The sequence below is a fragment of the Nelumbo nucifera genome, chromosome 3 (assembly GCF_055504915.1).
Source record: "Nelumbo nucifera cultivar China Antique chromosome 3, China Antique-T2T, whole genome shotgun sequence".
Taxonomy (NCBI): Eukaryota; Viridiplantae; Streptophyta; class Magnoliopsida; order Proteales; family Nelumbonaceae; genus Nelumbo; species Nelumbo nucifera.
In genome coordinates this window covers 90,344,099-90,360,043 of record NC_142651.1, presented here as the reverse complement: position 1 = coordinate 90,360,043, position 15,945 = coordinate 90,344,099, and the positions used below count along the sequence as shown (strand labels likewise).

General features: G+C 44.7%; 1 pseudogene across 2 annotated transcripts; it reads right to left on the bottom strand.

The window, feature by feature from the left end:
• Positions 1-239: 239 nt before the first annotated feature.
• On the bottom strand, positions 240-15,731 carry LOC104608955 (inositol polyphosphate multikinase beta pseudogene; annotated as a pseudogene). Of its 2 annotated transcripts, none has more exons than XR_016084675.1 (2): positions 15,371-15,731; positions 240-1,423 (listed from the first exon to the last, which is right to left on the bottom strand). The product of XR_016084675.1 is annotated as an inositol polyphosphate multikinase beta pseudogene, transcript variant X2 (transcript). The 2 variants fall into 2 exon arrangements; XR_016084674.1 differs by having other exon boundaries at positions 15,544-15,730.
• Positions 15,732-15,945: the final 214 nt, after the last annotated feature.

Here is a 15,945-nt window from a genome sequence, read left to right as displayed (position 1 = left end):
ACACTTGGAAAATAGACTTTAAAAATCGACATGGAATGAGGTGTGTATCAAATGATGCAGTATTTAGTAGACAATAATAGTATACATCAGATAGTGTGATGGTTATAACATCACATGCAACTATTATAAATTTTTCCACTTGGCAACTATTGTAGAAATTTCTGCATGGCTGATTTAAGATAAACTAATTTTGGATGATTTTTGTGGATCATCAAGATCTTTAGCTGGAGGAGATCCTATTTGTATTCAGTAAACAAAAGCAGCAACCATGAAGTTTGAATTTATTCCCTAGTTATCACTTAGTGGTCAATCTCAGTATAGTTAAATCTACTACAAAAGTAACTCCAATCCTGGAGTGAACAAGCCACATAAGCGCAAAAGTCAAAACGAAAAAAGCTCACCAATTAAGATTACTCTGGTCATTCTTTGATACTGTTTTCAGAACAGAAACAGTTATTCTCAGAATCCTGCAATCCACCTTTGACTGAGAATTGGTCTGGGCTGGTGAGGATCTCTGAGATAAACTTTATTAAAGAACAGAGACCCCCTAAGAAATTATGATCAATGACACCTTCACCATCAAAGACATGAGCAAAATCAACAAGCTTGACTTCCGCATCTGATCTCCCTTCCAACACAGCCTGTTTCTCATACAGCATGAGAACAGAACAAGAGTAGAAATGAAAAACTGTTTGATCTTCAAACCATGCTTTCAGCTCCAACAATTGTGCCAGAATCCCAGTAGAACCACCATAAACAATTGATGCATATGAACAATCTGGCTCAGCATCTGAAGATGGGTTTGAAGAAACGAATTTCCTCAAAGCTGACCTAACATCATTCATGGTAAAATCCAGAACATGCTTTCTATTAGGCTTCCAGAACCCTGATTCCTCACTTTCATATGCCTGCAAGCCAGATATCCTAAAACCCAGAGGTACGGTCGTTGTTTCTCTATCTTTCTTAATGCACTTCTGGAAATAATCCTCGGATGCTTGAGGATACCAAGTTCTAGAGCCAATCTTGATGTCCATAATAGATAGATGGATGCGATTTGAGATGAGATCTTGCAGGACAATGTGGGGACACAGACCAGATCCATCAGAAGCTTCTACAAGTTGGGTGCCATAGAAGATTGGGAAGAATCTACGGATGTGATCCAGAATTTTGGTGTTGGATGAAAAAGTGGTGTAAAAGGCAACTTCTTGGACCCCACGCTCATCCTTCTGGAAGGGCTTGTAGAAGCGGCCTGAACCATCTACAAGTGGGCCAAGCTGTCCATCTAGAGCTTTATGGCCTGCAACCTGATAATCTGGAGCCTTAAGCATTGTCTCAAGGATATGAATCTAGTGCCAAAGATGATATACCTTTTCAATTTATTCGCAATGGATAAACAAAGAAATTAAGAAATTTCCCCTTCAACCTGGATGTTGGAAATCCACTTTTGTCATTAGACAGTTGCAGTAAAAACCTCGAGAGTTCAACAAAATGTGGAACAGTGCAATTAACAAGCATAACAATATCAAAATAGACAACAGAAAAATCTTAGTGGAAGCAAAATAATCCGCAATTCAATATAATAGCCTCAACAGAAAAAATAATCCACTTTTTCCATCAAAACATTTCAAGAATTTCTAATTACTTGAAATAGAATATTGATCAAAGAAGGAGAGAATATATAACCAAACCGAAACCCTTAAGTAGCAATTAATCTAAACATCAAAAATAGAAATAAAAGAAGAAATTGATATCCCAAAGATCACTAAAAATGAAAAGGTTAGATTCTGGAAAAAAAATGCAAGTAAATGAATACAAATAAATACAACACTTTCTATCATTCACTGTGCAAGTGTGCAGATAAAAGATGGAAATAGGAAAATGAAATGGTTTACCATAAACCCACGATGGAAGATGGAAAAACAATGGAGGCAAAATAATTATTGTGTCAATTAAAGAACAGAATCAAAATTAAATGATCAAGAACAAATTTGTTGAGGGCAAGGAATCTGAGAAATCTAATAACCCTCTTTGAGAATGTCTCAAACCTGAAAATAAATCTTGAGAAGAGTTGTGGTGGGGCTAAATGTGGAGGGAAGGGAGTTGGAGTCTATTGCTGCCTGCTTAGAATGCCCTATTTCTGCTTGGCCCTTGACCTATCTAGGACTTCCCCTAGGTGCAAATCCAAAGGAAAGTAGGTTTTGGATCCCGGTGGTAGAGAAGTTTGAAAAAATGCTAGTGACCTGGAAAAAGAACTATATCTCTCTGGGGGGGTAGAATTACTTTGATTAGGGCCACACTCGCAAACTTAGCCATCTACTTTTTGTCTGTTTTCAGGATACCTGCTAGGGAAGCCAAGAAAATAGAAAAGTTGATGAGGAATTTTTTGTGGGAACCAGGTGCAGAGAAAAAGGATCATTTGATTAGATGGGAGGTGGTGAGTCGAAGTAAGGAACAAGGGGGCTTAGGGTTAGGGAACCTAGTAAATAAGAATGAAGCTCTTTTGGGCAAGTGGTTATGGAGGTGGCCTTTGGAAAGAGAGAGATTGTGGCATGAGGTGGTGGCTAGTATCCATGGCTGTTCTAAATATGGTTGGGATGGCAGGGTATCTCAACGGGCCACACTCACTACACCTTGGAAGGCGATTTTTGGCATTCTCTATCCCTCCCTTTTTCTATTTCCCTCTATAAAAAGGAGTATGTTTCGAGGTTTCTTTCTCCCCCCATTCTCCCATTGTCTCTTAATTGGGATTTTGGGTTCCGTAGAGGGTTGAGGGATGAGGAATAGGTTTCTACCTCTAAGCTCTTACTTTTACTTGATTCTGTTTGTTTGGACCCTCCTAAACCAGATAGAAGAATTTGATCCTTGACCTCGAGTGGCTCCTTCTCTTATTCTTCCTTCTTTAAGTCCCTTTCGCCCTACTCCTTCCCCTTTGTTGTTCCTAGTTAAAGAAATCTAGCCAAGGCCAATTCCACCTAAAATTGTTGGTTTTTGTTGGGAAGTGTATTATGGTAAAATTAATACTATGGACAATGTACAAAAAAAGAGACCTTGTTCATGCTTGTCCCCCAATTAGTGCATTTTATGTAAAGTGCAGAATGAGGACTGTTATCACCTATTGATTTCTTGCTCTTTTACAGTAAATATTTGGAATTAGGTTTTTATGTTGTTTGGGTACAGGTGGAACTTGCCTCCTGAAGTAAATCTGCTTTTTGATCCGTCTTTTTTAGTTGGCCAACAAAGAGAGGTAAAGTAATGTGGAAATGTATTAGGGCAGCCCTCTTATGGACCATTCGGGAGGAAAGAAATGCCAGAATTTTCCAAGAGAATGAGAGAAGCATTGTTGAAATAAAGGATTGTACACTGACAAGGGCAATCCTTTGGCTAAAAACTACTAATCTCTTTGTGGATTACTCTAGTGACGACCTTCGAAGGAGTTGGGCAGTAGTGGCCTCCACATCATCCAAGAAAAATAGAACACAAGCAGTTTGGTTACCCCCTCCGAAAGGAGTTGTGAAGTTGAACTGTGATGGGAGCAATCAAGGCAATCCAGGACCGTCAGGTATAGGAGGGATCTTGAGGAATAAGGATAGCAACATTCTGTCCTTATTCTCAGATCCAATGGGTTATGGAGACTCTACAAGGGCTGAGATATTAGCTGTGGTACAAGGACTACAGATTTCCAACCAACTTGGAGTGACTAATTTGATAGTTGAAGGAGACTCTAAGGTGATAGTGGGATGGATGTCGGACCCAGAAACTGTTGTTTGGGGATATAGGGACATCATCAAAAAAGTCAAATCGCTTATGAGCACCATGTCAGTTAGCTTCCAATGGGTTAGTAGATCAGCAAATGCTTTGGCAGATTCTTTAGCTAAACAAGGGGCTTCAAGGGATTATCTGTTTTTGGCTAATTTTTAACTGCAATCTGAAAAGATTTGGGTTTGGAACCACCTTTAAGGGGAGGTAACACCTCGTGCCTCCTCTTAGGGTGCTTCATGCTTGTACTATTTCTATCTCTATTTAATAAAATACCATTCAATCATCAAAAAGAAGAACAAATTAGTTATACAGGCTCGATTGATTAACACATTGTAACAAAACAGGCTTGGAATTTCACAACGGACAGAGTAGATATGCCAACAGGCAGTTGTTTCCTAGAGACAGTTAAGTAGTTAACAATAATAGACACATTCAAGAAATTTTTCGTACGTTTCTGAGGAAGCTATTGTGGCATTATATTGGAAACCAAACAAGGGTGCAAAATTCCATATTCTGTAACTGGTGTTCTTAATTTCTTCTTCTGTTTACTTAGATGGCGTTTTTTTCTTGTCTGTGGGTTGCAGATGCTTGGTTTTCTGTCGATGATTTCTGCTTTAATTTTACTAGCGGCTCCAAGTTGAGATTTCATAAACAGAAAATCTAAACCTGCGATTCCCATCCGACAAACAAATTAAGAACGAATTCTTCAGTATTCTCTGTAAAGCTAACCGACTGCATTAAAAATAAATAAATAAATCTAAACCTGAGATTTGCATCCCACTAAAAAACAGCAGAAATCCAAATCAGGGAACAAGAACTTTGAAAAAGAAATACCCTTTGTCACGATCTTTCGAAGATTGAAACTTACTGAGGAAACAATGGGATCCCTTAGAAACAACGATCTCAAATATACAAGAAACGATTTCAGAAAACACACCACTGCGGTCTATTAAAGCCCTTTACTCCTAGAGAACGAATAACCCATACAAGTCTAAAATCTAAAGTGATGGTGCGCAATCGGCCGGTCCTACCTGTCAACAATTTTGCCTCTGAACGGAGCTATAGGAAACCTGAAACGGAGAAAAGCAGGAAACTCCGGGGGGAACCCGGTGGAATGGCTCCGAAGCTCAAGTTAGAATTCTCTCAAAGGCAAGATAAAACCAGATGACGCAAAGTTCACATCCCTTGTTCTTGGGGGGTAGGGAGCCTTTTATAACCACCTCGTTCACTCACTTCTAAGCTTCTGTAAGGTCGGGTATTACCTCTGAGCTCCTGCCAGTTCAGGTGTCTTCCCCTCTGCTAGACAGAACCGCCACTGCTTTCTTTGTCGGAGCCATCTCTGCGACTGACGATGACGGTGGCAGGTGGCAGTGACAGGTGGCCGTTGAAGTGGGGTTGTCAAGCGTCAGACCCCAAGTCAGTCAAGTGCGCCGCCCTTGGATACGGACCTCCTCGGTGTCAGGTATGGTACGTTTGTTCAGTTCGGTATCCTGGAGGTGAAGTGCTGGAGTGGTGAGCGAGGTGGTCTTGAGTTCGGATAGAGGAGTGGCCCGAACTGCCATGGGGCGGGCCAGTTCAGGTCGTTGCCCTGTGAGGCTCAGGGCCTAAGGGAGAGTTCGGGCTCCTAGTAGGGAGTTCGGACTGCTAGTTCCTCTTTTCAACGCTCGCGCCTTGGGCGTGCTGGTGTGTCGAGCTGTTGCCTTTGCCACTGTTGAGTGATTACGAGGTCGGGCCAAATCTTCCTTCATCAATTGCCCCCCACTCCTCGTGCTAAGGGTCTTGCCCTGGCGCGAGGAGTTCGCGAGGTGTCGGGTGGATTTGTCCCGTACTTCGAATTTTAGTTGACTGATAGCGTGAGGTGTGTTGTCCGGGTTCTTTGGGTTCCTCGAGCGCCTAAAAGACGGGAAACGCGCCGACCCGCCTCCAAATGCTGACAGACGTGACAACACGCGCCTTATTTCAAAAAAAATCAAAAAGCGTGATGCTGGGAGACGTGACAGCGCGCGCTTTATTTCAAAAAAGCGCACCGCTAGGAGATGTGACAGTAGGCGTCTTTTCAAATTTGAACACGTGCCGCTGCCGCCTTTAATGTCAGGAGACGTGCGATCAGTGTGACTGCGGGCCGTCGGATTGGCTTTGATTCTGAGCCGTTGATTCTTGGTTACTGTGGGTATAAATAGTGGGGGACCCCAGTCGCTTTGTCACTTCTGCATTTTGCTTTTTGAGCTCGCATCCAAGCCTTTAGTTCGCACTCAAGATTTTTAGCTCGTGTTCAAGTTTCCGCAATCCGTTCAAGCCTTTTTCCGGGTGAGTACTTTCCTGGAATCCATCTTCTCCTCCCAATGTCTAGCTCGGATAGCTCAGACAGTTCTTCAAGGGGGTCCGATGCAGGTTCTACAAACCGAGTTGCATCCCCGACGGTCTCAGCGAACCTGAGGTAGAACTTGAGGAAGAGTTCGAGCCCGTAGGCCAAGTCGCCTCGGGCAGTTTGGCGTCCACCTCTTGTCGAAGTCGGGCGTTAGACAAGTTTGGGCCCTCGACCATGACGCCCGAGGGGCTTCAATCCCCTATTACCTAGTTTAACCTGCCTGGAGAGTACGCCTACTTCATACCTTCGGGCACTTTCCCTTGGGAGCACAGTCCTGATGAGATCGTGCTATTCCGGGAGCAGCTCGCCACAGGGTTGCGCCTGCCTTTCAACCCTCTCCTTGTCAAGGTCATGAACCACTTCGGCGTTACAGTCGGCCAGCTTCACCCGAACTCCATTCGTAACTTGGTGGGGACAATCTCCCTATTTTGCGAACAGGGCTTTCCTTTAAACTTGGAGATCTTCTCTTCCATCTTAATGCTTAAGAAGCAAGCGGGTCCCCTTCCCGGGCATAGGCGGGCGTATTACCTGTTTCCTCGCCTGGGTTTTAAGCTTTTACATGAACTTCCCAAAAAGTCCCGGCGTGGAAGCAGGACTACTTCGGGGTGCGAAGTGTATTGGGGTGGCCGTTTCAGACCGGGTGGGGAACGACCACCCCTAACTCCGGTGTTACGCTTGATAAAGAGACGGTGAAGGGCCTCCGGCAATGGGCGCGGCTTGGGCTAAAATGCCATCAGTATCTGACGGAGGCCAAGCTCATTGCGGCCGGCCTGAGTTCGAGTAGGTTCCTTACTCAGGTTTTTTGTTTTTGTTGTTCTTTTGTTTTTTTCTGATGCCGAACTCTTTTTTGCAGGTATGATGGACCCAGAAGGGACTCGTGGTGGGCACTTGTTTCAAGGCATGAAGAGGAGGAAACGAGTCGCCAAACGAACTCGTGTCGAGCTGCCCCGAGACGCGGAGCCCGTGGTACCAGACTACCCGTCAGAGGATCCACCCAGGGAGCCCGAGATGGCTCCTCCAATGCAAGAAGCGGCAGGGGCCCCTTATGCCGAGACTACTTACACGGGGGCTTCTGCTTACTCTGGGGCTCCCACTTACTCTGGGTCTGCTTATACGCGAGCTAGACCCTCAGGCTCGGGAGCCCAAGGGGAATTCAGGAGCGTGTTGTCGCCGAACCACGCTCTTCAGAAGAGCAGGGAGGACATTTTCCCCGAGGAGGTTGCGGCGCGAACCGATCTTCCTTTGAACCAGGTGGCTTGTCGTGCCGTCACTCAGGCCATGGTGGTAAGTCAGATTTCTTATCGGACTCTTTGCCTTCATTCCTCTTGCTATCGTTCTTTTGATCATTTGTTCTTCCCTTTTGGTAGGTGAATTCTTCTATCCATGCCTTGGCGGCCCAGGTGGAAAGGAGCTCGAGGCAGGCGCGAGCTGCCGAAGAGGCTTTCCGTGCTGCCGAAGACGACATCCCGCGCTGCTGAGGCGGCTGCTCACGTTGCACAGACCAGGCAAGCGAGGTCTCAGAGAGATACCGAGGCCATGGGAGTCGTAGTGAAGCACATGACGGACTTGAGACTGGATTTGCAGCATCAGGTCGAGTACCTTCAGGAGGACATTAGGGAGATGACGCAGATCTTCTCTCAAGGCATTGAAGATGCCAAGAAGAAGGCCGTCGATGAGTACATCGCCTTGCCGAGCTTTGACGACCTGATGGTGGACTCATACAGAAGGGGTTTTAAACTAAGCCGGTGGATGATCTGGAATACGTACCCCGAGCTCGATATCAGTGCCATATCCACTTCGTGCATAACTCAGGAGATGGCCAATGCTACTGACGGTGAGCCAGATTCCGAGGGCAAGGCGGGACCTTCGGGTATCGTTGAAGTGCCTTCTCATAATGAAGAAGTAGCTTCGGGCCTGTGAAATTTATTTATTTTTTTCAAAATGTACTCTTATTTTGAAATGGAATGACTTTTCTTTTGGTTATGAGTTGGTTGTTCTTTCTCCCGAACTGACCATATTTGCCAAACTGACCATATGCCCGATCTGTTTCTTGATCGGGTTATTGCACTCACACGGCCTACCTATGCCGAGGTTCCTTCGTTAGCTCGGCACCCTAGCCCTTGGGCTCTGGTAGCAATTTTGTCCACTTCGCTTGGTGGTCTATAGGTAGTATCGCCTTAAGTTGACGATGTTCCACGCTCGGGGTAATTGTTTGCCCTCTAAGGTTTCGTGCTCATATGCCCCCCCGAGCGCTTTCTTTACTCTGTAAGGCCCTTCCCAATTTGGTCCAAGTTTGCCCACGCCGGGTTCGGGTACCATGATCTTACAGAGAACCAGGTCGCCGACGCGGAAGCTCTGCTTCTTTACTCTGGTATTGTAGTACCGAGCTACTTTTTGCTGGTAGGCCGCTGTCCGGATGTGCGCGAGGTCTCTTACCTCATCTAGTAGGTCGAGGTTGGTACGTAACTCGTCTCCGTTTGTCTGATCGTCATATGCCTCCAGTCGCAGTGTAGGTATTTCGATTTCCGCCGGGATTACCGCTTCAGTGCCGTAGGTGAGGTTAAAGGGGGGTCTCTCCCATGGCCGTCTGCCCATAACCCTTTAGCTTGGTCTAGTCGTGCTTTCAGTCCGCGGAGGATGGCTCTGTTCATTACTTCTGTCTGACCGTTTGCCTGCGGGTGTGTGACCGATGTGAAGTTCTGACGAATTCCCATATCTTGGCACCATTCTTGGAACTTGATATCCTCGAACTGCTTGCCGTTGTCGGAGATCAGTACCCGAGGTAGCCCGAAACGACATACTATGTTCTTCCAAAAGAAGTTATGTATGTTTCGGGTTGTAACTGTTGCCAGAGATTCAGCTTCTATCCACTTTGTGAAATAATCTACTGCCACCACTAGGAACTTTCTCCCACTTGTTGCTGGCGGGAATGGCCCCAGGAGGTCGATCCCCCATTGCACAAAGGGCCATGGACTGGTGAGGTACTTGAGGTCGGCAACAGGCTGATGGTGGATATTGGCATGCTTCTGACACTTGTCGCATTTTCTGACGAGCTCGACAGCCTCTGCCTTCATCGTTGGCCAGTAGTATCCTTGTCGAAGTGTCTTTTGGGCGAGGGCTCTGCCCCCCAGGTGTCCGCCGCACAGGCCTTCATGAGTGTCACGGAGTACGAGCTTGGCTTCGACAGGTCGCAAGCAACGCAGGTAGGGGAGCGTGTAGGACCGTCGGTACAACCGTTCGTCTATTATGACGTACTTGGCTGCCTGGTGTTGCACCCTCTTGGCAGCATTGCGGTCTGCAGGGAGGGTTCCATCTAGCAAGAAGCTCGTGAGTGGGTCGATCCAGCTCGGCTCTGCTTCAAGGACGGGAGCGACCTCCTCTGCCCCACCAAGAATGCTAGGCCGAGGTAAGTCCTCTATGTACACAGTTCTCATGGTGTTGTGACTCGTGCTGGCTAACCGGGATAGGGCGTCGGCCTCGGTGTTCTCTGACCTCGGGATCTTCCTGATGAAATGTGACTGGAAGTTGAGCAGAGCCTCCTTTACTTTTGCCAAGTATGCAATCATAGTGAGCTCGCATGCTTCGTATTCGCCTGTAACCTAGTTGACCACGAGCTGGGAATCACTGCAGATAACTACGTGCTTTGCTCTTACCTTGTGCACTAGGTTCAGCCCGGTTATCAGTGCTTCGTACTCCGCCTCGTTGTTGGATGCCACGAACTCAAAGTGTAGTGCGTATTCCAATTCCGTGCCACCTGGGCCGCGTAGCACTATTCCAGCCCCGCTGCCCTGCTGGTTCGAGGAGCCATCTACGTGAAGGATCCAAAGCTCCTCATCCCAGTTTGCGTTTGGCCTAACCAGGAGAGATGCCACACTGGCTGCTACTTCACGGGGTTCAGACCCTATTGGCTTGGGAGCTCCAGGTTCACCCGAACTGGGGATCTCGAGCTCGACCGGCCCAGGGACATCGAGGCTAAACGTGCACTCGGCGATACAATCTGCCAAGGCTTGGCCTTAATAGCAGTTCGTGGCTTATACTGGAGGTTGTACTCGCTGAGCTCGATGGCCCACTTCGTTAGCCGACCGGAAACCTCGGGCTTGAGTAAGACTTGCCTCAGAGGTTTGTCGGTCAAGACCATGACAGTGTGAGCCTGGAAATATGGGCGGAGTTTTCGAGCTGCGATTACTAGTGCATATGCTAGTTTTTCTATCTACGGGTATCTCGTCTCTGCTCCCTACAGAATTTTACTAACATAATAGACGGGCTGCTGGATCCGATCTACTTTTATTAGTACCGAACTGACCACCTCGTCGCTTGCCGAGAGGTACAGTTCTAAGACCTCGCCTTCCTCGGGCGTCATGGTCGAGGGCCCAAACTTGTCTAATGCCCAACTTCGACGAGAGGTGGACGCCAAACTGCCCGAGGCGACTTGGCCTACGGGCTCGAACTCTTCCTCAAGTTCTACCTCAGGTTCGCTGAGACCGTCGGGGATGCAACTCGGTTTGTAGAACCTGCATCGGACCCCCTTGAAGAACTGTCTGAGCTATCCGAGCTAGACATTGGGAGGAGAAGATGGATTCCAGGAAAGTACTCACCCGGAAAAAGGCTTGAACGGATTGCGGAAACTTGAACACGAGCTAAAAATCTTGAGTGCGAACTAAAGGCTTGGATGCGAGCTCAAGAAGCAAAATGCAAAAGTGACAAAGCGACTGGGGTCCCCCACTATTTATACCCACAGTAACCAAGAATCAACGGCTCAGAATCAAAGCCAATCCGACGGCCCGCAGTCACACTGATCGCACGTCTCCTGAGACCGAGACGTGACTGGCCACACGTCTCTCGAAACTGAAAGTGCACGTCTCCTCACATTAAAGGCGGCAGCGGCACGTGTTCAAATTTGAAAAGATGCCTACTGTCACATCTCCTAGCGGTGCGCTTTTTTGAAATAAAGCGCGCGCTGTCACGTCTCCCAGCAGCACGCTTTTTGATTTTTTTTGAAATAAGGTGTGTTGTCACGTCTGTCAGCATTTGGAGGCGGGTCGGCGCGTTTCCCGTCTGCAACACACCTCACGCTATCAGTCAACTAAAATTCGAAGTACGGGACAAATCCACCCGACACCTCGCGAACTCCTCGCGCCAGGGCAAGACCCTTAGCACGAGGAGTGGGGGGCAATTGATGAAGGAAGATTTGGCCCGACCTCGTAATCACTCAACAGTGGCAAAGGCAACAGCTCGACACACCAGCACGCCCAAGGCGCGAGCGTCGAAAGGAGGAACTAGCAGTCCAAACTCCCTACTAGGAGCCCGAACTCTCCCTTAGGCCGTGAGCCTCACAGGGCAACGACCCGAACTGGCCCGCCCCATGGCAGTTCGGGCCACTCCTCTATCCGAACTCAAGACCACCTCGCTCACCACTCCAGCACTTCACCTCCAGGATACCGAACTGAACAAACGTACCATACCTGACACCGAGGAGGTCCGTATCCAAGGGCGGCGCACTTGACTGACTTGGGGTCTGACGCTTGACAACCCCACTTCAACGGCCACCTGTCACTGCCACCTGCCACCGTCATCGTCAGTCGCAGAGACGGCTCCGACAAAGAAAGCAGTGGCGGTTCTGTCTAGCAGAGGGGAAGACACCCGAACTGGCAGGAGCTCAGAGGTAATACCCGACCTTACAGAAGCTTAGAAGTGAGTGAACGAGGTGGTTATAAAAGGCTCCCTACCCCCCAAGAACAAGGGATGTGAACTTTGCGTCATCTGGTTTTATCTTGCCTTTGAGAGAATTCTAACTTGAGCTTCGGAGCCATTCCACCGGGTTCCCCCCGGAGTTTCCCGCTTTTCTCCGTTTCAGGTTTCCTATAGCTCCGTTCAGAGGCAAAATTGTTGACAGGTAGGACCGGCCGATTGCGCACCATCACTTTAGATTTTAGACTTGTATGGGTTATTCGTTCTCTAGGAGTAAAGGGCTTTAATAGACCGAAGTGGTGTGTTTTCTGAAATCGTTTCTTGTATATTTGAGATCGTTGTTTCTAAGGGATCCCATTGTTTCCTCAGTAAGTTTCAATCTTCGAAAGATCGTGACAAAGGGTATTTCTTTTTCAAAGTTCTTGTTCCCTGATTTGGATTTCTGCTGTTTTTTAGTGGGATGCGAATCTCAGGTTTAGATTTATTTATTTATTTTTAATGCAGTCGGTTAGCTTTACAGAGAATACTGAAGAATTCGTTCTTAATTTGTTTGTTGGATGGGAATCGCAGGTTTAGATTTTCTGTTTATGAAATCTCAACTTGGAGCCGCTAGTAAAATTAAAGCAGAAATCATCGACAGAAAACCAAGCATCTGCAACCCACAGACAAGAAAAAAACGCCATCTAAGTAAACAGAAGAAGAAATTAAGAACACCAGTTACAGAATATGGAATTTTGCACCCTTGTTTGGTTTCCAATATAATGCAACAATAGCTTCCTCAGAAACGTACGAAAAATTTCTTGAATGTGTCTATTATTGTTAACTACTTAACTGTCTCTAGGAAACAACTGCCTATTGGCATATCTACTCTGTCCGTTGTGAAATTCCAAGCCTATTTTGTTACAATGTGTTAATCAATCGAGCCTGTATAACTAATTTGTTCTTCTTTTTGATGATTGAATGGTATTTTATTAAATAGAGATAGAAATAGTACAAGCATGAAGCACCCTAAGAGGAGGCACGAGGTGTTACCTCCCCTTAAAGGTGGTTCCAAACCCAAATCTTTTCAGATTGCAGTTAAAAATTAGCCAAAAACAGATAATCCCTTGAAGCCCCTTGTTTAGCTAAAGAATCTGCCAAAGCATTTGCTGATCTACTAACCCATTGGAAGCTAACTGACATGGTGCTCATAAGCGATTTGCCTTTTTTGATGATGTCCCTATATCCCCAAACAACAGTTTCTGGGTCCGACATCCATCCCACTATCACCTTAGAGTCTCCTTCAACTATCAAATTAGTCACTCCAAGTTGGTTGGAAATCTGTAGTCCTTGTACCACAGCTAATATCTCAGCCCTTGTAGAGTCTCCATAACCCATTGGATCTGAGAATAAGGACAGAATGTTGCTATCCTTATTCCTCAAGATCCCTCCTATACCTGACGGTTTGGATCAAGTTTGGATCATATACCTGACGGTTTGAAATATTAGGGCTTATAAGTCCCCTAGTTCAAGTTTGGATCATATATAGTAAAATGCAGGAAGCTATTTTGCTGCATATGGTAACTGATAAAAGAATAATGGAACACCAAACAAAGAATGACATTTATATAATGCACCCAACCAAATCTGTATATACAAGTATAGACATATTCTTGTGCATTTTAGATTTACTTTTATATAGCTGCACGATATGCTTTTTTTTTTAATTATGTTATATATTGTTTTTTGAATGTTACAATATAAGTATATAACACATGTGATTAGTTTTCTATTCTGTCTCCTTGCTGACCTGGGAATTTTCCAACTTCCAAGTGGAAGCTTATTAGATGGGGAATACCAATAAACAGTGAGTTTATGCAAGTTAATCAAGTAAATGAACTTTCAGATAAATATACTATTTATGGTAAATATTTAATACACTTCCCAATCAATAATTATTTTTACATTCACTCACTTGCACCAGTAAGTGATTACTATTTGGCAGGAATTCAAGATCAGATATTAGATAAAAATCATGAAAAACACCATTCAGTTCAGGGATCCATCCCCATGAAAGTTCAAACTATATTCTCTCTAAAGTACAAAAAAACTAATGCAGGCATGGAAGCAAGGAAATAAACCATAAGTTTCTCTATATATCCAGCACCAAGGGCTTTTTTTTTTAAATTTTGGGTGATCTGATTTGTTTTTTTTTCTTTTTTTTGTCAATTTGAGTTTTTTAATAGTTACATTCTGATGTGCTAATTTCTTAGGAATGGGATTGTGATCTTAAAGTGTCACAAAAGTTTAAAGAGTCTTTTTTTCCCTTTTTCTTAACCTAGAATTACTCCACAGCCCTGGAGTGGATCCATTTTTTAAAGGAATTTTATTAATTCAGAAAAGATGGCATTTTTAAGAGATACAACTACTAGCACCCAATGAGCTGGTCCCATTCTCAACCAATCATCATTGTAGCCTAATACAATTGATCCCTAGATACCCCTTGTTTGGCTAGAGCATCTGCCAAACCATTTGAACCAACTGAATGAGGCCCCTTACTTACTTGCAAGCTTTCCAATTTCTTTCAATATTTGTTTATATAACCACCCCCCTTTACTGTTGTTTTTCAACCAATCCGTCACCAACATAGAGTCACCTTCGATCTCCAGCTGCCTTAAATTAAGATGTTTAGCTAGCTTTAGACCAGAATAGCAGAAATTTCAGCTATAAGGGAGTCTTCTAACCCTATTGGGCCTGCATAGAGAACTACTATTAACACATTTCAATCCCTAAAAACACCCTCAGTGCCTCTGAGGGCCCTGGATCACCACCACAACGTTAGCAAGTGTAGTGAAGTGAAGCAAGAGCGAATGCAGTGACCTTCCTTTCCTAGTTGTATGAGATACTTTATATGTTATTATTCATAAGAAGATTTTCAAGCCATACATTCATAAAAGAAAGATTACGAAGCCATATAGGAAGCTATTTCTAAAGAATGAGGGACGGAGATAAGTTATATGCAGTCCATAGAACTACAGTAAAGAACTACAGTAATCTACCCAATCGGTTACTAGGAGTCAGCTAAAGAACTATAGTAAAACAAGGAATTAAGTCAGCACTTCAGAAGAACCAATTGGTTCCCTCTTCTTTTTTTTTTTTTTGGTAATAGCTCCATTGTCTTCTTTGATCATGGTAGAAAAGGGTTCTGAAATCGAACCAAAAGAAATAGTAGTCTTGTTGGAAGTCACAATGGAAAAAAAATGCACAAATAATGTTGATGACTGCTGGTGAAAAGAGCAAACCAGTAGTGATCTAATGGTCGAATATGCATTTCAGGATAAGTCATCACTTCAAAATAACAAAAAACAAAAAAACAAAAAAACCCCTTCGTCACAACACTATAACTTGAATCTCAAAAAAACCCCTGTACCTAACAAATCTCATTTTACCCTTGTGCATGTCCTAACAAATCTCATAAAATGAGAAGGCTAAAACAGAGATTGACGCAAGTAGTGAAGAAGATGAAATGGAGCTTCTCCTTTGCTTGCTAAAACAGGTTGTCCTAACAAATCTCACCTACACAAGGAGAATGGAGCTTCTTCTTGCCGAAAATAGTGAAGAAGATGAAATGGGGTCAGTCATTGCAGAGACTGGTGCAACAATGGTAAAGGCATTCTTATCCACCAAAATATACAAGAAAATAGAGGAAATGGCTCGCCAAAGCAAGAGGAGTGTGAATTTGGTCTTACCTTTGCTTGAAATCACCAAAGAAGTCGTCGGAGATATGACCGCTGGGATGCTTGGTTAAAAGAAGAAGAGATTCTCGAGTTCAGGCTGACAAAGCCCAATAACTTTTCTCAAGTGCGCCTTACGTTTTTCCTTTCTCATTGGGGTTGCACTATTTTGGTAGGATCCCATTTACTTATTTTTGGGATCCTGTTTCTCACTCTTTTCTCAGCCCTATCCCAACAATCAAACATGGCAAAAAGGTTTCTTTTAGGAATATTCTTCTTTCCGCATCCCTTTAGCCTAAGAGAATGGGTAAACAAATAAGTTTGTAATTTCAAAGAACCAAAAAAAATTCAAAAGTTACTCATTGTCTTGGACTATTGTTCTTAAATGGGTAAGCAAATAAACATGAAGGTTGAAGG